The sequence below is a fragment of the Podarcis tiliguerta genome, assembly GCF_965153285.1.
Source record: "Podarcis tiliguerta genome assembly, chromosome: 8".
Lineage (NCBI taxonomy): Eukaryota > Metazoa > Chordata > Lepidosauria > Squamata > Lacertidae > Podarcis > Podarcis tiliguerta.
Window position 1 is genome coordinate 38,831,525 of NC_139541.1, and position 20,621 is coordinate 38,852,145.

The window sequence follows — 20,621 nt, forward strand, 5'->3', positions numbered from 1 at the left end:
CGCTGCCCGCGCGCCACCTGATCCCGATGCCTGGGACTCCTCCCCCCTACTGCACTCTGGGGGAGACGCTGGTCCTGATTTCCAGCTGCTGCTCTCTGAGTCCCCTCTGGCCCCTTCTTCCCGAGGTGTCTCCCTGGGCACACCTCTTGCCCTGACTATGGGGGCCCCTTTCTGTGAATCCTCCGAGTCACTGGAAAGACTCAGAGAACTCGGATTGCTGTCATCGCTGACATTTCCTTCGGACTCCTCCCCCTCGCTCTCCATTTCCTCCCTCTCCTGTGCCTCTGCTCCTGAACCCCTGACAATACTATTAATACTTACATCTCATACAGTTCACATCCAGATACACATTTCAATACCCATTGCTGTAATTAAATGAAAACTGAAAGATCAAGTTTGGAATTTAATCATACTGGCTGAAATGTTTTAAATAAAAATATTAACCGTGCTTCTTGTTGTTTTAATATTTTTTGATGTCCTGTTTGCTATATTTCCTAGGAACAAATCGCCAGATCCCAAAGAACAATAAGTCGGTGTCACTGTGTGTGCTTTTTTAGCATTTTTCTAGCACCAGTATAGTGAAAGGCTGCATCTCAGTGGTAGGGTGTCTCCTTTGCAAGCAGAAGGTTCGAGGTTCAATCCCTGGCATCTTCAGGTAGGGCTAGGAGAGACACCCGGTGTGATGGCCTGGGATTCCGATTCGGAGGATGAAACAGAGGAATCCCGGCCTGCACAGGAGTCCCCGCCTCCAGGGCCGGCTGAACTGGGGCCAGGCCTAGATGCTGAAGAGCCTGCACCTGTGGCAGTGCATCAGGAGCTGGCCCCAGGTGAAGCCCTTCTGGCCCCAGAGAGGCTTGACGACTCAGTGGCCACAGGTGAGCCTCCTCCAGGGCCCAGTAACCCTTCGGCCTCTCCTGATCTGCAGAGGTTTAGAGCAGAGAGGCGAAGGGAACTGGTTGCCCCCAGGAGGAGTGCTCGCCTTAAGGCCAGAGGAGGCGGGGCTCCTGGGGGCCGGGACCGCCCCTGGCCTTAGAAGAGGATAAAAGCCCAGTCAGCCCGGCCCCAGGTTGCGGGAGCAACGTCGTTGTTGGCTTCGGACCTTCCTGCGTTCTTGATCCCTGCTCGGCCTCCTGTTCCTGACTATCCGGTACTCCTGCTCCCTGCTCGGCCTCCTGTTCCCGACCATCCGGCGTTCCTGTTCCCTGCACAGCCTCCTGTTCCAGCGTTCCTGTTCACCGCCCGGCACTCTGCCTCGGACCTTGCCCCTCTTCGTGTGGACTTTGCAACCCAAGGTACCTTACCCCCGGGACCAGCACAGTTTGCTCCCGCCACCTCCCGCACTCCCCCTTCGTCGGGGTGCGTTCGGGAAGAGCCAGAGGCCATGGCTGAACAGGCGGCTGCACTGGTGGCTTTGGCCCAGGAGAACCAGGCCTTGTCTCACACCGTGCAGCAGCTCAGTGACGCGGTTGAGGCACTTCAGCAACGCTTGGAAGCCCTACCGGCTTCTGGGGCCGACGCCCCGGCTCCGGGCAAGTACCCAGTGGCTTTGCCTGAGAAATTTGATGGAGCCCCGGCCAGCTTTCCCATGTTCCTGGCCCAGGCCAAACTGTATATTCAGGGGCGAGCCCGGAACTTTCCTGACGACCGTACCAAGGTGCACTTTTTGATTAGCTTGTTAAAGGACCAGGCGGCCAAGTGGGCGTTGCCGTTACTCAGGCAAGACTCCCCCTTGCTGGCAGACTATACGGGGTTTTGCAATCGTTTGGAGGCCGCGTTCGGCAACCCCCAGAAAGAGAGTCAAGCCAACCGGGCGATTCGGCATTTGAAACAGGGCAAGTCCACGGTGGCCACATATACCACGGAGTTCCGGCTGTTGGCACAGGACTTGACCTGGAATGACTCGGCACTGCGGGACCAGTATCTCGAAGGGCTTTCGGACGAGGTACTGGACCAGTTGGCCACAATGGAACGCCCCACCACGCTGGACACTCTCATTCAACGGAGTCTACAAATAGGCGACCGGTTGGAGGATCGTCGTCAGGCCCGGGGTCGCCGACACTTCCAGTTCACGGCACCAGCTTTTTCCGGCAGCCCCACGGTCACAACTGATTTAACGGAGGAGCCTATGCAGCTCGGGGCAGTGCGGCCACGCCTTTCCCCCGCAGAGAAGGCGCGGCGTCGGGATGGAAATCTCTGTCTTTACTGTGGCGGAAGTGGACACTTCGCTCGGTCCTGCCCTGAGAAACGCCAGCCGCAGGGAAACCGCCAACCCCAGTAGCTGCTGGCCCTAGCTACCGGGGGTCCCAAACCGTACAGAATGGGCCCGCACCAATGGACTTGCAACATCTTATGGTTTCGGTACGTTTATACCCTCCAGGTGGGCCCTGGATCCTCACCCATGCTTTGGTAGATTCAGGGGCAACCCGCTCCTATATGGACGCTGCTTTTGCCGCCCATCATCAGGTGCCACTTCGGAACAAGCCAGTACCGGTCCAGGTGGAAGCGATTGACGGACGACTTCTGCGTTCAGGTGCCGTTACTCAGGAGACCCAGCCTCTGGTCCTGTGTCTCCAGCAGCACCGGGAGTTGCGAACTTTGGACATTGCCTCTATGCCCCGCTTCCCCCTGGTGCTCGGGATGGACTGGCTGGAGGCCCACAACGTTCAGATTGACTGGGTCAAACGGACCGTGCACTTCCCAGACCCATGTTCCCATGCTCAATCCGGAACGCTGGCGGCCGCGCCCTCAGAGGAGGCAGCACCCACGCTCCCAGCCGTGTACCAGGACTACCAGGACGTGTTCGAGGAACGGGGGGCAGACCAGCTGCCGCCGCATCGGCCTTTTGACTGCGGCATAGACCTCCAACCCGGAGCGCCTTTACCAGTGAGTCGCTTATATTCCCTAACAGAGCCAGAGCGCGAGGCTTTGCAGGACTTCTTGCGCAAGAACCTGGAGCGTGGGTTCATTAGGCCTTCCACCTCGCCCACCGCGGCGCCGGTGCTTTTTGTTAAGAAGAAATGTGGGGAACTCCGCCCTTGCCATGATTACCGAGCCCTGAATAAAATTACCGTCCCAGACCGGTACCCCTTGCCCCTTATCTCGGAGCTGCTGGAGCGGGTGCAAGGGGCACAGGTGTTCACCAAGCTGGACCTCCGGGGGGCCTACAACTTGATTCGGATCCGAGCCGGGGATGAGTGGAAGACAGCGTTTGGGACCCGGTACGGGCAGTTCGAATATTTGGTTATGCCTTTCGGTTTGTGCAACGCGCCTGCTGTGTTTCAACGCTACATCAACCACGTGTTTCAGGACCTGTTAGACAAGTACGTGGTGGTGTATTTGGATGACATACTGATTTACTCCCGTGACCCGGCTCGCCATGAGGGACATGTCCGGACCGTGCTGCAGCGCTTGCGTGAGCACCGTTTGTACGCAAAGCTCAGCAAGTGCGAGTTCCATCAGCGGACTGTGGACTTCCTTGGTCACCGGCTCTCTCCAGATGGGGTGCAAATGGACCCGGGGAAGGTGACAGCGGTTCAAGAATGGGCGGCACCCCGGAACCGCAAGGACCTACAGCGTTTCCTGGGGTTCGCCAATTACTACCGGACCTTCATCGCTGATTATGCTCATCGCACCACCCCGTTGACCCGGCTACTGCGCCCAAAGACGCCGTTTTCCTGGGACAAGGAGGCAGAGGAGGCGTTTCAGGGGTTGAAGGCCTGTTTCCAGAGGGCACCAATCTTACAACATCCTGACCCCTCTCGACCCTTTGTGGTGGAGACCGACGCTTCCAGTACGGCTCTCGGTGCCGTCTTGTCTCAACAGATTGGTCCTGAAGCGCCACTCTTACCCTGTGCCTTCTATTCCCGCCAGCTCCTACCAGCGGAGCGTAACTATACTGTGTGGGAGCGGGAACTACTGGCCATCAAGGTAGCCTTTGAGGTCTGGCGCCACCATCTTGAGGGGGCACGACATCCGGTGGAGGTGAGAACCGACCACCGGAACCTGGAGTACCTCCAGACCACCCGCAAGCTGAACCAAAGACAGATCCGGTGGGCGTTGTTCTTTTCCCGGTTCCAGTTCCGGATCCGCTACATCCCTAGCTCTCAGAATCAGAAGGCGGATGCCCTGTCCCGGAAACCTGACGACAACGCAGACACGGTACAGAAAGCAGAACCCACCACGATCCTACCTCCGGCTGCATTCCTGGCCACCCAGGAGGCGCAGCCACTGCAGGTTCGGGTGCGGGAACAGCAGCGGGTCGACGCTTGGGCCCAGGAACGACTCCGGGAGCTGGCTGAAGGGTCCAGCCCACAGTATCCGGGGCTGGTCCTGCATCAGGGCCTTCTGATGCACCACGGTCGTTTGTACATCCCGCCAGGGCCACTACGGCTGGAGGTTCTCCGGATGGCCCATGATGCCCCAGCAGCGGGGCACTTTGGACGGTATCGGACCACCCATCTGGTCAGTCGAGAGTTTTGGTGGCCCCGCCTGAAGGCTGACGTGGCTCGCTACGTCGCTGGTTGTGATGTCTGCCGGCGCGCCAAGGGACCTACCGGGCGACCCCCCGGCCTACTTCAGCCATTGCCAGTTCCACCGCACCCTTGGCACACGGTTTCGTTGGACTTTGTAGTGGACTTACCCTCGTCTCGTGGCTGTACCTGCCTTCTGGTTTTCTCCGACCATTTCACCAAGATGGTGCACTGCGCTCCCTGTCCATCTGTACCCACAGCCAAGGAAACTGCTCAGCTGTACCTTCAGCATGTCTTCCGCCTGCATGGCCTACCTGAGCGCGTGGTGTCCGACCGGGGCGTTCAGTTCACATCCCGGTTCTGGCAAGCACTACACCAGACCCTCGGGACGGAGGTCTGCCTCTCGTCAGCCTACCACCCACAGACCGATGGCCAGACGGAACGGGCGAACGCGGTGCTGGAGCAGTACCTCCGGTGTTACTGCAGCTACCAGCAGGATGACTGGGTCGACCACCTGGCATTGGCGGAGTTCGCCTACAATAACGCGGTGAATGCGTCCACCCAGCAGACCCCGTTCCAGGCCAGTTATGGTTATCATCCACGGCTGTTTCCAGAGGTGCTGCCGACATCCGCAGTCCCGGCGGTGACGGAGTGGCTTCAAGAGCTCCAGTCCCAGCAACAGCTTTTGGTGGAGCAACTGCACCAGGCCAAGGAAGCGTACAAGGCCCAGGCCGACCGCCACCGCCAGGTGGGGCCGGAACTTCGCGTCGGTGACCTGGTTTGGCTCTCCACTCGCCACCTCCACCCCTCTCGACCTTCGCGGAAGTTGGACGCCCGCTTCACCGGCCCGTTCCCTATCGTAGACCAAGTCTCTCCTGTGGCATTTCGTCTCCGGTTACCCGCAACCCTGAAGGTGCACCCGGTCTTCCACAGGTCCCTTTTGAGTCCGGTGGCCCCACCCGACGAGTTCCACCCGAACCGTCCCCGACCGCAGCCAGTGTTGGTTCGGGGAGAGCCTGAGTACGAGGTGGAACGCATCCTGGACTCCCGATACCGCAGGGGGAAGCTGCAGTATCTCATTGACTGGAAGGGGTACGGACCGGAGGACCGTTCCTGGGAACCAGCGGCCAACGTCCACGCACCTGCCTGCCTCCGAGAGTTCCATGCGACGTACCCCGGCAAGCCGGGTCCGGACCCTCGGTTGAGGGGGGGGCCTGGGAGGGGGGATGGTGTGATGGCCTGGGATTCCGATTCGGAGGATGAAACAGAGGAATCCCGGCCTGCACAGGAGTCCCCGCCTCCAGGGCCGGCTGAACTGGGGCCAGGCCTAGATGCTGAAGAGCCTGCACCTGTGGCAGTGCATCAGGAGCTGGCCCCAGGTGAAGCCCTTCTGGCCCCAGAGAGGCTTGACGACTCAGTGGCCACAGGTGAGCCTCCTCCAGGGCCCAGTAACCCTTCGGCCTCTCCTGATCTGCAGAGGTTTAGAGCAGAGAGGCGAAGGGAACTGGTTGCCCCCAGGAGGAGTGCTCGCCTTAAGGCCAGAGGAGGCGGGGCTCCTGGGGGCCGGGACCGCCCCTGGCCTTAGAAGAGGATAAAAGCCCAGTCAGCCCGGCCCCAGGTTGCGGGAGCAACGTCGTTGTTGGCTTCGGACCTTCCTGCGTTCTTGATCCCTGCTCGGCCTCCTGTTCCTGACTATCCGGTACTCCTGCTCCCTGCTCGGCCTCCTGTTCCCGACCATCCGGCGTTCCTGTTCCCTGCACAGCCTCCTGTTCCAGCGTTCCTGTTCACCGCCCGGCACTCTGCCTCGGACCTTGCCCCTCTTCGTGTGGACTTTGCAACCCAAGGTACCTTACCCCCGGGACCAGCACACCCTGTCTGGAACACCAGAGAGTCTTTCTATGGCCACCCACTTATTCTAATAAGCAGGGTCTGGCCAGAACGTAAGGAGTTGACTGAGCACGTGCTGCAGCTGCCTCTCTCTTGTCTCTCTTCCACATCATGTGGTCACCAAGGGAGGATGCTCTTTTGCCACTGCCTCCTAACCTGTTGCCATCTCAGTCTCCCTCAGTCTGGACTTGCCATTCACTGGTGATCTGGTGCAAGGTAGCAGGTGTGTTGCCTGACTGGAGCTGCTCCTCTCCTCCTTGCCTCCACTTAAACTCTATTTTTGTTTTTTGTTTTAAAAAGCTTTTAAAAAAATCAAAATATTACAAATAAAAAGCACCCCAAGTTTCCAGTACTTTGTCTCCCAACAGATACAATCTGGACCTCACTGCTTTAGAAAGTGGGCGTGGTGTGACAATGCTTTTTGATCTCTCCAGCCCAAGGAATAAAAATCATCAGCAGCATTTGTCTGGCCACAAAAGAGAGGTCCCAGATATTAGGTTTTTTTATGCCACACATGGGTATTTGGTTTTCTTTGCAGTGCTGCAGGCAGCATGCCTCTGAGCCCATAGATAATGCTTTTCTCAAGCTACAGCCCTAGACTACTTAATCCAGCTAAGTTGAGGCATTTAGCCACAATGGTTATGTTTCCATTCCACTGTTGGAGACTGTCCCAGTTCCTGGGAATCTCCAGTGGGGAGAGAACTGTTCCACTCAAGTCTTGCTTGCCCTTCCCATGGGCTTCTGGTTGGCCACTGTGAGAACAGGATACTCACCTAGATGTTGTCATGTTTTGGGCTACAGAGGCTCAATAGGACAGGGCTTCTGTCTATGCAGTAACTCAGGCTTGGAGATTTTCAGTACTTTCTTTTTGTAAACCACTTTGAGTGTATTTTACAATCGGCATATGAATTTTACGAAATAAAAATAAAATAACTTTTAAAGAGAGTTAAAAGTGGTGTGTCAAGGCCAGCCCTTCCCGCTGGAACAAAAACACACGTTTCTTTCCTTTCACTGTTACCTCTGCTCAAATAGGCCTTTGATACAAGATTAAAAAAACCTGTATGACCTGTTTCACAGAGGCAAAAATTGGGTGGGTGTACCCACAAGGAACCATCCTTTAATACAATTAATACTCCATTCTCTGGCTATTTTGACATGTGGATATGTAGCCTTTTATGACAACCAATGAAATGTGCCCAAACCAAACACCAGGAGTTCTGGTAGGCACAAAAGCTTCTCAATGAGTAAACAGGGTTAACTGCAATATTCAACCTGAGTTTATAAGGTGACGGGAGGGAGGCAGGCAGGCAGGAAGGAAGATGCAAGCTGGTAAAAGCTTCCTGGTCAATACAATCTTCTGCTTCTTTCCTCAGTCCCACACAGAGATGACCCACACAGAGTGAAGCAACAGCCTCAGGTGGAAGGCACAGATATGGCCCCTGAGGCATTCCCCATTTTTGGAGATCAGTGCTGTGAATGTCACACAACCTGTCATGCACCCCATAAAGTAATGGGTTCAGCCTTCACAGTGGATGATGTGTTGCTTCCACTGCTGGTCCAGTCAGCTTCTGCACTCCCACCAGCCTTCAGCAGCAGACAGTTGTTTTGGCCTATGGCCTGTTTTGACAGTTATCCTGCCTATAGGACTTCTGGTCCTAAACATCTGGAGGGCGTCAGAATGGAGCAGGCTGCTCCCCTCCAGTGACCCTTTGGTGGGCCTTATGATCTCTCAGAACCCTAATGGACCTGGGCAGCTCTACTTAGGAGGGTTTTTTTATAATGTTGGGAGGGAACCGGGCATAAAGTTGACCTAGTGATTTCCACGAGGGAACACAGTTCCTGGATCCCTGCTTCGGAAGGAGGAAGCCTCTTGAGATGCCGGCGGCACTTACTCCCGAGTAGGCAGGCGCTGGAGCTGCGCGGGAAGGCAAGTAAAGGGCAGCCTCCTTCTCAGCGAAGCCCGGGAAGGCAAAGTGGCGGAGGCGCGATTCCATCCAGCGCGCAGAGAAGAAGGAGGCTGGGAAGGAGCCGGAGTCGGTGGGAGAAGCCGGCGTCGGATCGCGCCTCCTGGCCAGGCTGCTGCCGGGCTGGACTTGCTGCAGCAGCAGTAGGGGTGGAGCGCCCCCTGCCGGGAGCCGCGCGAAGCCCGTCGCCGCAGCAGCAGCAGCGTGCAAGGCGCCGCCGCTGCCAGGCGCTGCATCCAACGCGGCGCGTCCGGCAGGGCTGGGCTCCATCAGAGCGGGAGCAGCAGCAGCAGCGAGCGGAGGCAGGAAGGCGGGCTGGGGGGCCGCCGCCGCCGCCTCTCCCAGGAGCCCGCCCGCCGCCTGCCCGGCTTGCTGGAGCCGAGAAGCCGCCCGAACTGCCAAGGCAGAGCCGCCTGCCATGTCCCGGGGAGCCCGAGCGCCGCCGCTGCCGCCGCCGCGCAAGAGAAGCCCGGAGCCGCTGGCCAGGCTTTGAGGGAGACCGGGAGCCTTAGGCGGAGAGCGAGCGGTTCCCCGCGACGCGCTCTGCTAGGCGAGCGCCCGCCGCCCTCGTGCCCAGCTGAGCCACCCTCGCGGCTCGCCCTCCTGCGAGGGGGCGGACGGCGCTCCGAGGATTCCCTGCCCGGGAGGTGGCGGAGCCCTCGGGAAGGAGAGAGAGGCGCCGAGCTGCGTTGTTGGACGGCGGCGAGCGAGAGCCGAGCGGCAGAGAGGGCATTGGGGGGGCGGGGTGTCCCTCGCCAGATGGCACACCGAAGGGGCGAGCGGAGGAGGCGGAGGCGGCTGCAGTAGCTGGAAGGCAGCTCAGGGAAGAGGAGGAGGGAAAAGGCGACGAAGCCGGCGAGGGAGCAGCGCCTGGCCACTCGCCCGCCGTCGAGGAAGGGACCCAGCTGATCCCTCGCTGCGCACTGCCCCACCTGGGACCCGCGCGGCTGGCTTCACCCCATGGCCTCGACCCAGCGCCAGGCCTGAAGGGGCAGCGAGAATGAGGCCACGTCCAACGGCAGCCAGGCTTCTGCCCGGGCAAGCGGAGGGCGGCGGCCGCAGCGACAGCAGCAGCCGGTGAGCGGAGAGCCCGGCGCCCGGCGTGGGGAGCGCCATTTACCAAAGAGCCGGAGAGTAGGCGCGCTAGCCAAGCGCCGACGCCCGCTTTCCTCCGACGCCGCTTCTGGGTCGCGAGCCACGCTTGGAGGGGCTCTGGAAAAGAGACGGACAGCTCCTCTCCCAAGGCAGGCGGGCGGAAGGGACCGCTAGGCAAGGCGCGCCGCTGGGACGTCGAGGGGCGCATCGGGCATCGCCAGGACTCGGATCGCACCTGCTCAGGGCGCCCCCTCGCCCCAGTCGATGAGCCTCTTGGGGGCCCGGGAACCCCGTTTGGATTAACTGGTTCCCCTCCCTCTCTTTTCCCCGTCTTTCTTTCTCCCCATCCCTTTTTTTGGGTTCTCCGGGAACTGTCCGACGCCTGGCCACCTTCCTCGACTTCTCCTGGGACTATTACCTCACCTCACCTCGCCACCGACCTCAGGACTGTAAGTTCCGCTCCGTTCTCTTTTACAGAGCTTACTAGCCTTCCGGCTGTAGGGATGCGATGGGAAGTGGAGGGAACAGAGCGATTTGCGGGTGGGAGGTCGGTTAAGTTGCCTGATCCGAAGAAATGTCGTCCAGAGGGGACCCCCCCCCCCCAGCACGCACTCGCGTCTTCTCTTTCTCTTGCCTTTGTTATTTTGACCTTTTGGTGAAGTTTTTGCGGTTGGAGGAGAGGGAGACGGGCATCCCTTGGCCTCTGGGTTTCCCAGCTGTGTTCCCCCCGCCTCGCACTCCCCGGGCATGCTTGTAGCGGTGGTTTGTTTGAACTGTCCCAAAAGATGAAGAGGTCCACTGCGCTCCTCCTCTGTCTGGATCTCAACCGGGCAAGAGGGGCGCAAACCAGCAAAAGACAAAAACAAAACCGGGCTGGATCCACCACCCGTTATCCTACCACTTCCAAACAAAGGCGAAGGGTGGAGCGGGGGGAGAGATATGAGAGAGAGAGAGAGAGAGAGATGTGGCCAGATGTGCGCCCCCTGAACCGCCCTGCGCTACGCTTGGGGAGGTTCGCCAAATACTCCACAACGATTTCCCCGAGGGTTGGCTATGGGGTCTCCTGAATGCACTGTGGGGAAGGGGCTGCGTGGACACGGGGCGGCAGAACAGCCTGACTGGGCTTGGGAAGCCGCGCGCGCCTGGTGCCCCCTGACCTGGTGGTGGTTCCTGTACCTTGTCTCTCGAGGTACCCCCAAAATTGCTGTTGTTGCTGCTGGGGCTGTTTTCTGAAGAAAAGACCATGTCTTACTTTTGTGGTCCTCGCTCGCTCTGCTATAGACCCGGCGGCTTCCCAAGTGACAGCCGCTTCAGCGCAGCCAAGGCGAGAGGCTGGTATGGACCCCGTCGAGGGTCCTTGGAAGCACCCGATACTTGACCGCTCTGCAACTCCGTCGCCTTGCAAGAGGAACCCCAAAGACCCCTTTCTTTCCACCCAGACGGAGAGAGGTTTAAGTGTTCCGAAGAAGGGGGTTCCGGTCCCGTTGCAGGAAGCTCCCTTCTGCCCCGTCTAAGGACACCTTTGTTTGATCCCTTGTGTTAAGTGCTCCGCAGACATCACCATCCTCTTCAATTTAGCTGGATAGTTAATTCCTTAGAGGAAATGTCCAAGCGCAGAATGTGCGTGTGTGTTTGGTGGGGGAAGGCAGATAGAGTTTCTTGGGGACATTAATTGGCATGGTTGGAAGGGTGAGTGGAAGGAGCCTGACCCAGACCTGCCTGGTGCCTCTTTCCTCTTGCACTAGTTGGATGGCATTAACTTGTGCGATTTGGCAACTCAAACCTTCTGTAGGGAAAGGAAAGCTGGAGGTGGACGAGCCAGGGGTGAGCAGCTTTGAAATTGTGGGGTGCAGTTTTCATAGAACCTCTGATGTGGTTTTTAGGGAGTCTTGCTGAGAACCATCGGGCAGAACAGCAGGAAACCCAAATGAGCCACTAATTAGCATGGGCCACCAAAGCCACTCGGACATTGTTTTGTGTGAACCCTGTGCAAGGAAGACGAACAACTCTTGCCTCACTTTTCCCACCCGCCTGGTTACAAGTTGCCTGAGGAGCTTCTTATCTAAGTTGAGTCCAGACAGTGTAATTTTTAGGAAATGTTTGTTGCATACTTCGTATAAGTATCCTGGCTGAGTAATCATCCATGCGCTAGGGTTTTGTCTTGTTTGGTTTTTTAAAAAAACACATGCACACACTGCCAGGCCTGGGAAGATATCTAACAGACCCCAATTTGCACCTGATTTGTTTCTTCCGCATTGCCAGACTTGCTCGCAGCTTCAGACCTTGAGCCCATGAACATAAATCAAAGACATGTCCCTGAGCGTATGCAGAGAGTTTGCATCCTCATAACGGGCAAGGCCTAAGTAACTCCCAGGCCCAGTGTAGGGCGCAGAACTTCCAGCCCAGAAAATGTGACTTCCAGAGAGTCTTAAAATCCCAATTCTTTCCATATTAGAAATTAGGCGCAAAGTGTGTGTGAATAGGAAGGGGGTTGTCCATGGGGCAGGACTGCAGAATGTGAACAAATGAACCTCCATGATTATGACTTGGCAGAATTAATAAATCAATGTGCTTAAGGAAGTGGGCTGGAAGGGAGTCCCTCCCTTCATTCACCACTGTCAAGCTCAATACTATTTAGAAATGAAATTTCACAACCCCATAATCCCATATGAGTGAGCTGGCTGTGATTGCTCCACTGGGAAAGGGGTTTTTCACTTTGCACATGCTCAGAGGTATTGTCTTCTTTGTTGTGGCTACCCCCATCCCTGGGCTCAGCCTTGTAACTGAAAATAAATTCTGGGACAAAGGAGTTGTGAGCCCAGCAAAACAACTTAGGTTGCAAGCTACAAATCTGGACTCTGCATCTGTGTCATGAACCACTCTAGATTAAATCCTTTGCAGTCTCGGTAAATTAGCTACACATCTGTTTGTGAGGCTGGGGTTGGTGTTTTTCTTTTGTTTTTTCCAAATCTCCAGTTCCAGATATTTTTGCCCTTCTAAAGAACAAAGGGAGTAGATTTCATCTACCACCCCACAAACCCACAAGCACTCTAAGCAAAACGCTGCCTTTCTATTCAAGGGTCGTGGAAAACCCAGGGGGACCCGCCATCTCTGGGACACTCTCCCATGCAACTCCTGTAGGAATGAACTGGAGGGATTTGGACCAGTTCCAGATGGGTAAGGAGGCAAAGCTCTCTTGCTGGGAAGTGTCAGTTATAATGAGCAGACTGCACCCTCCTAACCCTATTTGAGATATTCACAGACCTCAATCTGGAGAAGGTTAAGTCAACCATGGTGAATTTATCCCATTTATTTCAATGGGAAATGTGGGAAAAACAAACAAACAAACAACACTTATTTTTTTGAGTAGCACTACTAACTTTCCTGGGGAGCCGAGCATCACCGTGTCAGTTTTGCCAACGTGGGCTGAATCTTGGCATTCCAAATATATGATGGCTATATATTGCAAGCTGCGGTGCTCCCAGAAGAGCACTGGGAATGAGAGCTGATTACCCTCCAAGTGGGTAAAGGACATTATTCACTGTGATGCAGCTTCCATGAGAACACAGGGGCAACATGGATTGCTTTTCAATTCCTTGCTCAAAAATGGCTCATATGTTAATTAGCTGAGAAGATAGACTTTTTTTTTACTCAGCAACCACACTCTGCAAATGAGTCAAGCGGCAGCATTCTTGGCTAAGCTGGGTGGCAGCAGCTAAGACTGGGAAGAAAATGTGGGAAGCTTAAATCAAGGGCAGTCAGCATGTGGGCTGCATCAAGCTCATGAAGCCAGTTCCAGTGGCCTACCAGCCCTCTCCAAAATCAGGCACCTTTTCCTCTCACCCTTATGCCTTACTGACAAAGGTGCCTCTTCTCCCTCTGGTGCAATGGCAATGCCATTCCTAGAAGGTCTTAGCACTCAAGGAAACAGGAAGGAGAGATCCTCCCTGTTTCCTGAGCATAAAGACCTTCTAGCAATGGCAGTGTGCCAGATGGAGAAGAGGAGACTTTGGAAGGTAAGTCAAGGGCTGTGCTTTCCATTGCTGGGCTAGGTTGGGCTGGGTACAGAAATTCCTTAAATTTTACAGGTTTGGATGGAATTACTGTACAATACAAGGATTTGTTGTTTTCAGACCCTCCAAGTGTCCCTATTTTCCAGGGACATCCCTGATTTAGAGAAGCCATCACAGTTTCTGATTTGATCCCAGAATGTCCCTATTTTCATTGGAGAAATGTTGCAGAGTATGGTAGGATGTCCCTATTTTCGCTGGAGAAATGTTGGAAGATATGGAGTTATCCAACCCCCTAAGCCATCTGAAGGCAATCCTTTGTAGGGAAGTTTTCTAAATGTTTAATGTTTTATTATGTATTTATATATGTTGGAAGCTGCACAGAGTGGTTGGGGCATCCCAGTCAGATGTGTGGGGTATAAATAGTAAAATGATAATTATGGAATGGGACGTCCCTATTTTCATCAGAGAAAAGTTGGAGGGTATGTGTTTTAGGAGTATTTGGGGTGTGTGGCTTTTCTCTTCATTCCCTGGGAAAAGCCACATCAATGGTCGTTTTGTGTGCATGGAGTTACATGTGTTAAAGGATTCTGTGGTGCCTGGCAGCTGGCAAGCAGGTCAAGCATAGTTATTGAAATATACTCAGAGTCGCAAGGTGATTTCATGCTCTTTATTCAGCTCATAGTGGTAAGGAGGAATGAATGAAAGTCCCCTCAAAGTATCTGCTTTATATACATTATTTACACAATGGGCTGCACATGATTGGCTAATTCTGGAATTCTACTGTAAGCCAATCAGGTTGTGGATTCACTTATATCTGGAGCATGATTGGGTGGTTCCTGCCAACCAATCAGACTGCTGCATTGTTCTAGGACCAATCAGACTGATGCATTCTGAATCCTATTGTTCTAGGACCAATCAGACTGCTGCGATTTGGATCCTATTGTTCTAGGACCAATCAGACTGCTGCAGTTTGGATCCTATTCAACTCAGTACATAACACCCCTCCCCTCTAAGTTCCAGTCCTGCCCGGGAGGTCACATTCATAGTCCTCGAGGTACGCCGGCGGCCTACGTGTGCGTTGCGGCCTGTGGTGTTCCCTGGTCCGGGGTTCAGGTTCTGGCTCGTGTTCCAAGGATGCTGGCTGTGATGGGCCTGTTTGGTCTGGCGCAACCGGCTCGCTCAGTCGTGGTTCTGGTTCCGGTGTCCTTTCGGCCTCGCGGGTCCTCTCTGTATTTACTGATTCTGCCTCTCCTGCTGGCCCCTCCTGCTCTATGGGCCTCACTGCCGCTCTGTTCCCTTGGGACTCCTCTGACCTTTCCTCCTCCTGGTTTTCTCCCGGGAATCGTCGCCGTATCTGGTCACAGTGGCGGCGCCAGCATTGCCCCCCATCCGTTAGCACCTCGTATGACACGGGGCCAGTGACCCTGGTGACTGTGGCGGGTACCCATGCTGGGCCTGCCCCAAAATTCTTTGCGTACACTGGGTCCTGGGCCTCGAAGGTCCGGGGGTTCCTGCCTTCCCCCACCACTACCTCATCCTGAGCTCTATCGGGGTGAAGGCGGTCCAATCTGATTGCAAGGCGCCGACCCATTAGTAGTTCAGCGGGGCTCCGGCCAGTCGTTGAGCTGGGGGTGCTGTGCTGTGCTAGGAGGAATGTGGCAAGGCGGTACTCCCAATCCCCTTGCGTCATGCGGCGAAGGGTGTCCTTGGTGGTCCGCACCATGCGTTCTGCTTGGCCATTGGTGGCAGGGTGGAATGGCGCCGAACGGATGTGGCGGATGGCGTTCTGCGCTGTGAAGGTTTGGAATTCTCCTGACGTGAATGCAGTCCCGTTGTCTGAGACGAGAGTGTCAGGGAGCCCGTGAGTTGCAAACAGCCTGCGTAGTACCCGGATGGCTGCGGATGTAGAAGTGGACGGTACCAGTGCGACTTCCAGCCATTTGGTGTAGGAGTCCACCACTATGAAGAATGTTTTCCCCTGAAAGGGGCCAGCGAAGTCCACATGCAGGCGTGACCATGGTGCTCGGGCGGACTCCCAGGACTGGACTGGGGCCCTTGGGGGATCTGGGCGGGATTCTTGGCAGGCCTGGCAATGTTTGACCCAGGCCTCTATCTCTCCGTCGATCCCCGGCCACCACACATAACTCCTGGCCAGGGCCTTCATTCTTACTACCCCTGGGTGTGTCTCGTGTAGGGCTGTGAGGACCCTTTTGCGGAGGGGCTGGGGAACAACGACCCTGCTTCCCCATAACAGGCACCCCTTGTGGGCCGACAGTTCATGTTTGCGGGTTGTGTAGCCAGCGAATTCTGGCCCAGGGCTGTTGCTGGGCCATCCCCTCCACACCCAGTCCAGGACCCGGGAGATGACTCTGTCTTTCTTGGAATGGTGTGCAACTTCTTGTGCCTGAATGGGGCGGTCGGGAAGCAGCTCGAGGCTCATAACCTCTTGTGCAGGTGCTGGGTCGGGGCCTGTTTCTGGTAGTGGTAGCCTGCTGAGGGCGTCCGCATGGCCCATCGCCTTCCCAGGTCGGTGAATCAGTGCATACTGGTAGCTGGCAAGGAAAATTGACCACCTGAGGACGCGAGGAGACAGCACTTGGGGGGTCTGCTTTTCGGGGGCAAACAAGCCAAGCAACGGCTTGTGGTCAGTCACCACGGTGAAGGGCCGCCCGTACAAGAAATCATGGAATTTTTTTACTCCCTTCACGATTGCCAGCCCCTCCTTGTCTATTTGTGAGTAGTTCCGTTCGGTTGCGCTGAGTGTCTGGGAAAAGTATGCTACTGGTACCTCTCTTCCATCCGGGAGTTGGTGTCCCAGGACAGCGCCAATGCCATAGGGTGAGGCGTCGCATGCTAGCACCACCGGCAGCCTCTCGTCGAAGTGTGCCAAGACCGAGTTTGAGACAAGCAAGTCCTTGACTGCCTGGAATGCAGCCTCCTGGCGCTGGCCCCACACCCAAGGGGCTCGCTTGTCCAGAAGTCTGTGTAGGGGCTCTGCTACCGCCGCTTTGTGGGGAAGGAAGGAATGGTAAAAGTTCAATAGTCCCAAGAAGGCCTGAAGTTCAGTCTTGTTCTTGGGCGCTGGGGCATCACAAATGGCCCGTACCTTGTCCCCAGTCGGGTGGACCCCTTCTGCGTCCACCATAAATCCCAGAAAGTCCACCTGAGGCACTCCTAGTAGACATTTTTCCCGCTTCACCTTGAGACCCGCCGTCTGGAAACGGTGCAGAACGGTGCGGAGGCGGTCCTCAAACTCCTCTGGTGTGGGCCCGGCAATCAACACATCATCGAAGAAGGGGGTGACGCCAGGAATTCCTTTAAGAAGAGAGTCCATTAGGTTCTGGAATATGCCTGGTGCCACGCTGACGCCGAATTGCAGCCGCTTTACCCTGAATGCTCCTCTGTGCGTCACAATCGTCTGTGCCTCTGCTGTGGCCTCATCTACTGGTAGCTGTTGATATGCTTGGGCCAAGTCCAGCTTGCCAAAAATTTTCGACCCAGCCAGGGTGGCAAGGACATGGCTGACCACTGGCACTGGGTATGCATGGGCCGTGAGGGCCTTGTTTATGGTACATTTGTAGTCTGCGCAGATGCGGACCGAACCATTAGGCTTGACGGGTGTGACGATTGGGGTTTCCCAGGGGGCATTAGGCACCGGCTCCAGCACTCCTTGCTCCACAAGCCGATCCAATTCCTCGTCTATACGGGGTTTCAGGGCGAACGGGACCCGGCGGGCCTTGAGCCTGACTGGTCGTACTGCGGGGTCAAGCTGTAGAGCAATGGGGGGGCCCGTATACTGTCCCAATTTCCCATCAAAAACCCCCGGAAATTCCTTGCATATGGCGTCCACGTCCATTTGTAAGCTAGTGTTGTTCACCCCGGTGACGGCTAGCCCCAGTGGTCCAAACCATGCCAATCCCAGTAAGCTAATGTAGGGGCCCTTGACCACAAGCAAGTCCAGTTGCCGTGTCTGCCCTCGGTATTGCACCCTGAAGGTCCCCACCCCCATTGTGGGGACCTTACGTTTCTGGAAGTCCCGGAGGGTGAATGGGGCCGGCCTGAGTTTGGGACCCCCAGTAGGACACAGTTTCCTTAAGGTCCTTGCCGAGATTATGGATAGATTTGAACCCGTGTCAAGCTCCATGCGGCATGGGGCCCCCTCTATCTGTACTTCTACATAAATTTTCTCTACGTTGGGGTGGGGCAACTGGTATACCTGGAAGTCCGTGAGCTCCGTTGAGTTGCCTTGGTGCGTTGGGCCCCGGGACCTGGGGCTCTTGGATTGGTCATCTGATGCCTGGCGTTGGGTGGGCCGAGCCCGACACACCTGGGCGATGTGTCCTGATTTTCTGCACTGCCTGCACTCTGCGTTGCGGAAACGGCAGGTCCTCCTCTCGTGACTTTCCCCGCAGCTTGCGCAGTTCCCTCCTTCTCGTCGAGGCTGCTGTGGTATGTGGGCTGCTTGAGTGCGCTGCTGTACTCGGTGCACCTCCTCCCTGTTGGATCCTGAGTCGTCGGTGAGGTCTTCGTGGTGGACCCTCAGTTGGGACGGCTGGCTCGGCCGTGCCTCTTGCGTCGACCTCTCAGCAGCTTCCGTCGCCAGGGCCTCCTCCAGAGCGACCTGGAACGTTAGGAGCTTCTTGGCGTAGAGGCGTCGTTGCAGCTTCTCATCCTTCAGGCCACCGACGAGGCGGTCACGAAGCATGTTCTCCAGCTCTGAGAAGTTGCAGAACCGGGCGGCTTGGCGGAGAGAGGTCACAAACCCAGTTATGGTTTCCCCAGGGGCTTGCCGCTTTGCGTAGAAGGCATTTCGACGAGCCACCACTGAGGGCTGTGGCGAAAAGTGCCCCTTCAGCTGTTCCATTATTGTTTTGTATGGAACTGTAGCGACGTCTTCAGGCGCAAGGAGAGCCCGGGCGATTTCAAACGTCTCCTCTCCGCAGACGCTGAAGAATATTGCCCTCTTCTTGGCGTCTTCTTCATTGGTGACCCCTTTGGCTTCTAGGAGGAAGGTGAAACGGGAGGCGTACGCTTCCCAGTCTCCAGATGCTGGGTTGAACGGCGAGAAGCTGCTGTTGGTTGCCATTCTGAGTTCCTTGTGTCCCGGAGCTGAAGCCTGGATACACGGTGCGAGGCAGCGGTGCGGCAGATGGCGGTGCTGCGGTGCGGTGTGTGGCAGTCAGCTCAGCGGGATCCCACCTTCGTCGCCAGTGAAATATACTCAGAGTCGCAAGGTGATTTCATGCTCTTTATTCAGCTCATAGTGGTAAGGAGGAATGAATGAAAGTCCCCTCAAAGTATCTGCTTTATATACATTATTTACACAATGGGCTGCACATGATTGGCTAATTCTGGAATTCTACTGTAAGCCAATCAGGTTGTGGATTCACTTATATCTGGAGCATGATTGGGTGGTTCCTGCCAACCAATCAGACTGCTGCATTGTTCTAGGACCAATCAGACTGATGCATTCTGAATCCTATTGTTCTAGGACCAATCAGACTGCTGCGATTTGGATCCTATTGTTCTAGGACCAATCAGACTGCTGCAGTTTGGATCCTATTCAACTCAGTACATAACAGTTATGAACCGCCTAGAACTGAGATGCATGACCACAGAGTGTGCAAACAGGGGAAATCTTCACTCAAAAGTGTGTGCTGTTCTGCATGATGATGAAAATGCATCTTGAGAGACAACCTACTAGAACTCTGGGAAAGGCACATGCATTGGACTTGCTGAAGGGGGCATCCCAGGATGGCTGTGCACTGCAGCAGTGGGTAGGAACAGGTGGTGGTTGGGCTATGCCGAGGAGAGGAAATCTTTTCAGCTTGAGGGCCACATACCTTTCTTGGTAACCTTCCATGGGTCACTCGTAAGTGGTGGGAGGGGCCGGAGGTAAAGTGGGTGGAGCAATGAATGACAATGTTACCTCTGCTTGTTTCTATACTCACTCACCCCTCTGCAGGAAAGCAAGAAGCATGTTCTGTGTTCAAGGATGCATTCCAGCCAGGCAAAAACACTCAAGGAAGGTGTGAAGCAGGGTTGGGGAGGCTGTGGCCTAGAGAGAGTTCTGAGGGCAAGATGGAAAGGCAGCCACATTTGGCCCCCAAGTCTAAGGTTCTCCATTCCTGTGCTCTGCTCTCATATCCTTTCATCCCTCACCATAAAAATAAGCATCCTGTTCCCCTCTGTTGAGTGCTGGAGGATAAGCAGCAAGTGCTGTGGGCTGTGCAGAAAGGTGTCTTGTACTGGTTCATGCCAAGCAGGCCCATAACACTTTGGCTGACCCCAGTGTCATAGGCCTGCCTTTCCGTTGCAAATAGTATGTGGATGCGTACCAATTCAGAACTGGGTGAAATGGACTCTAGCCCACAAGTTTCTGCTGTGATAAATTTGTTAGCTTTGAAGCTGTTAGCCATAATCTCTGAGACACTACGCTTAACACAAAATCTTCAAAAGTCTTGTTGAGGGGATGAACTAAGCCTCAGAATTACACAGCGGTGTGTGGCGGCAATGGGAAGAACAGGAATCTATAGGTTGCAGAAAGTGCTTAACATTGCATTCCAAGGATGCACTAAAGGACCTGCATCTCTGAAACCAATCAGAACTAGGCATCTGGTCACATGGTCTGTCAGGTTCTCTCCCCCCCCCATTCATCCCTCTCCCCTACCCCATGTTTCAAAGTCCACCCAAAGGAAACAGGCCTCCATCCTCCTTCTTTCCACTTGCGATGATAAGGATTGATACTGGGTGTGGCTGTTGCAATATCAAAGCAAATACTGAACTGCTGGGGGACCTAGCGAAGATCCTGTGTTGTTGCACAGAGCCCTGCTTTCTGGGGGGTGGGGGGTGGGGGTTGAGAGTTTTCTCTTTTTTCCCAATGACATAATGGCTATTTATAACTTTTGGCTCTCTCTGGGTTGCCGCTGGGCTGGGAAATGAATGAAATGCAGCTGTTGAGGGCAGGGGCGGGCTGTCTCTGCGCACGTTTCGCAGGCTCAATTAGAGAAAGCCCCCCCCCTTCCCCGTTGTTTTGGAAGGGGTCAGAATTTCAGCTTGTTTCTTTTTCAAAAGTGTGTGCTCTGTGGGAGACCATTAACAGTGTCCCTGTTATTCTCCGAGATCCACATCAGGCTGAAGCAACAACTGCATAAACTTAACTTTGAAGAAGGACTGCGGCTCAGGAGCTAGGC

The 20,621-nt window shown here is 55.5% G+C and overlaps 1 protein-coding gene across 7 annotated transcripts in view; it reads left to right on the forward strand.

Moving 5' to 3' along the window:
• Positions 1-8,347: 8,347 nt before the first annotated feature.
• CBFA2T3 (CBFA2/RUNX1 partner transcriptional co-repressor 3) overlaps positions 8,348-20,621 on the forward strand; it is a 79,750-nt gene continuing 67,476 nt past the window's right edge. For 5 of the 7 annotated variants that reach the window (XM_083456475.1, XM_083456478.1, XM_083456477.1 and 2 more), the window contains exon 1: positions 8,574-9,864. The gene's annotated coding sequence lies outside the window, so the exon portion shown is untranslated. Of the gene's footprint in view, positions 9,865-20,621 lie in introns of all 7 variants that reach the window. The other 2 variants (XM_083456482.1, XM_083456480.1) reach the window with 2 other exon arrangements.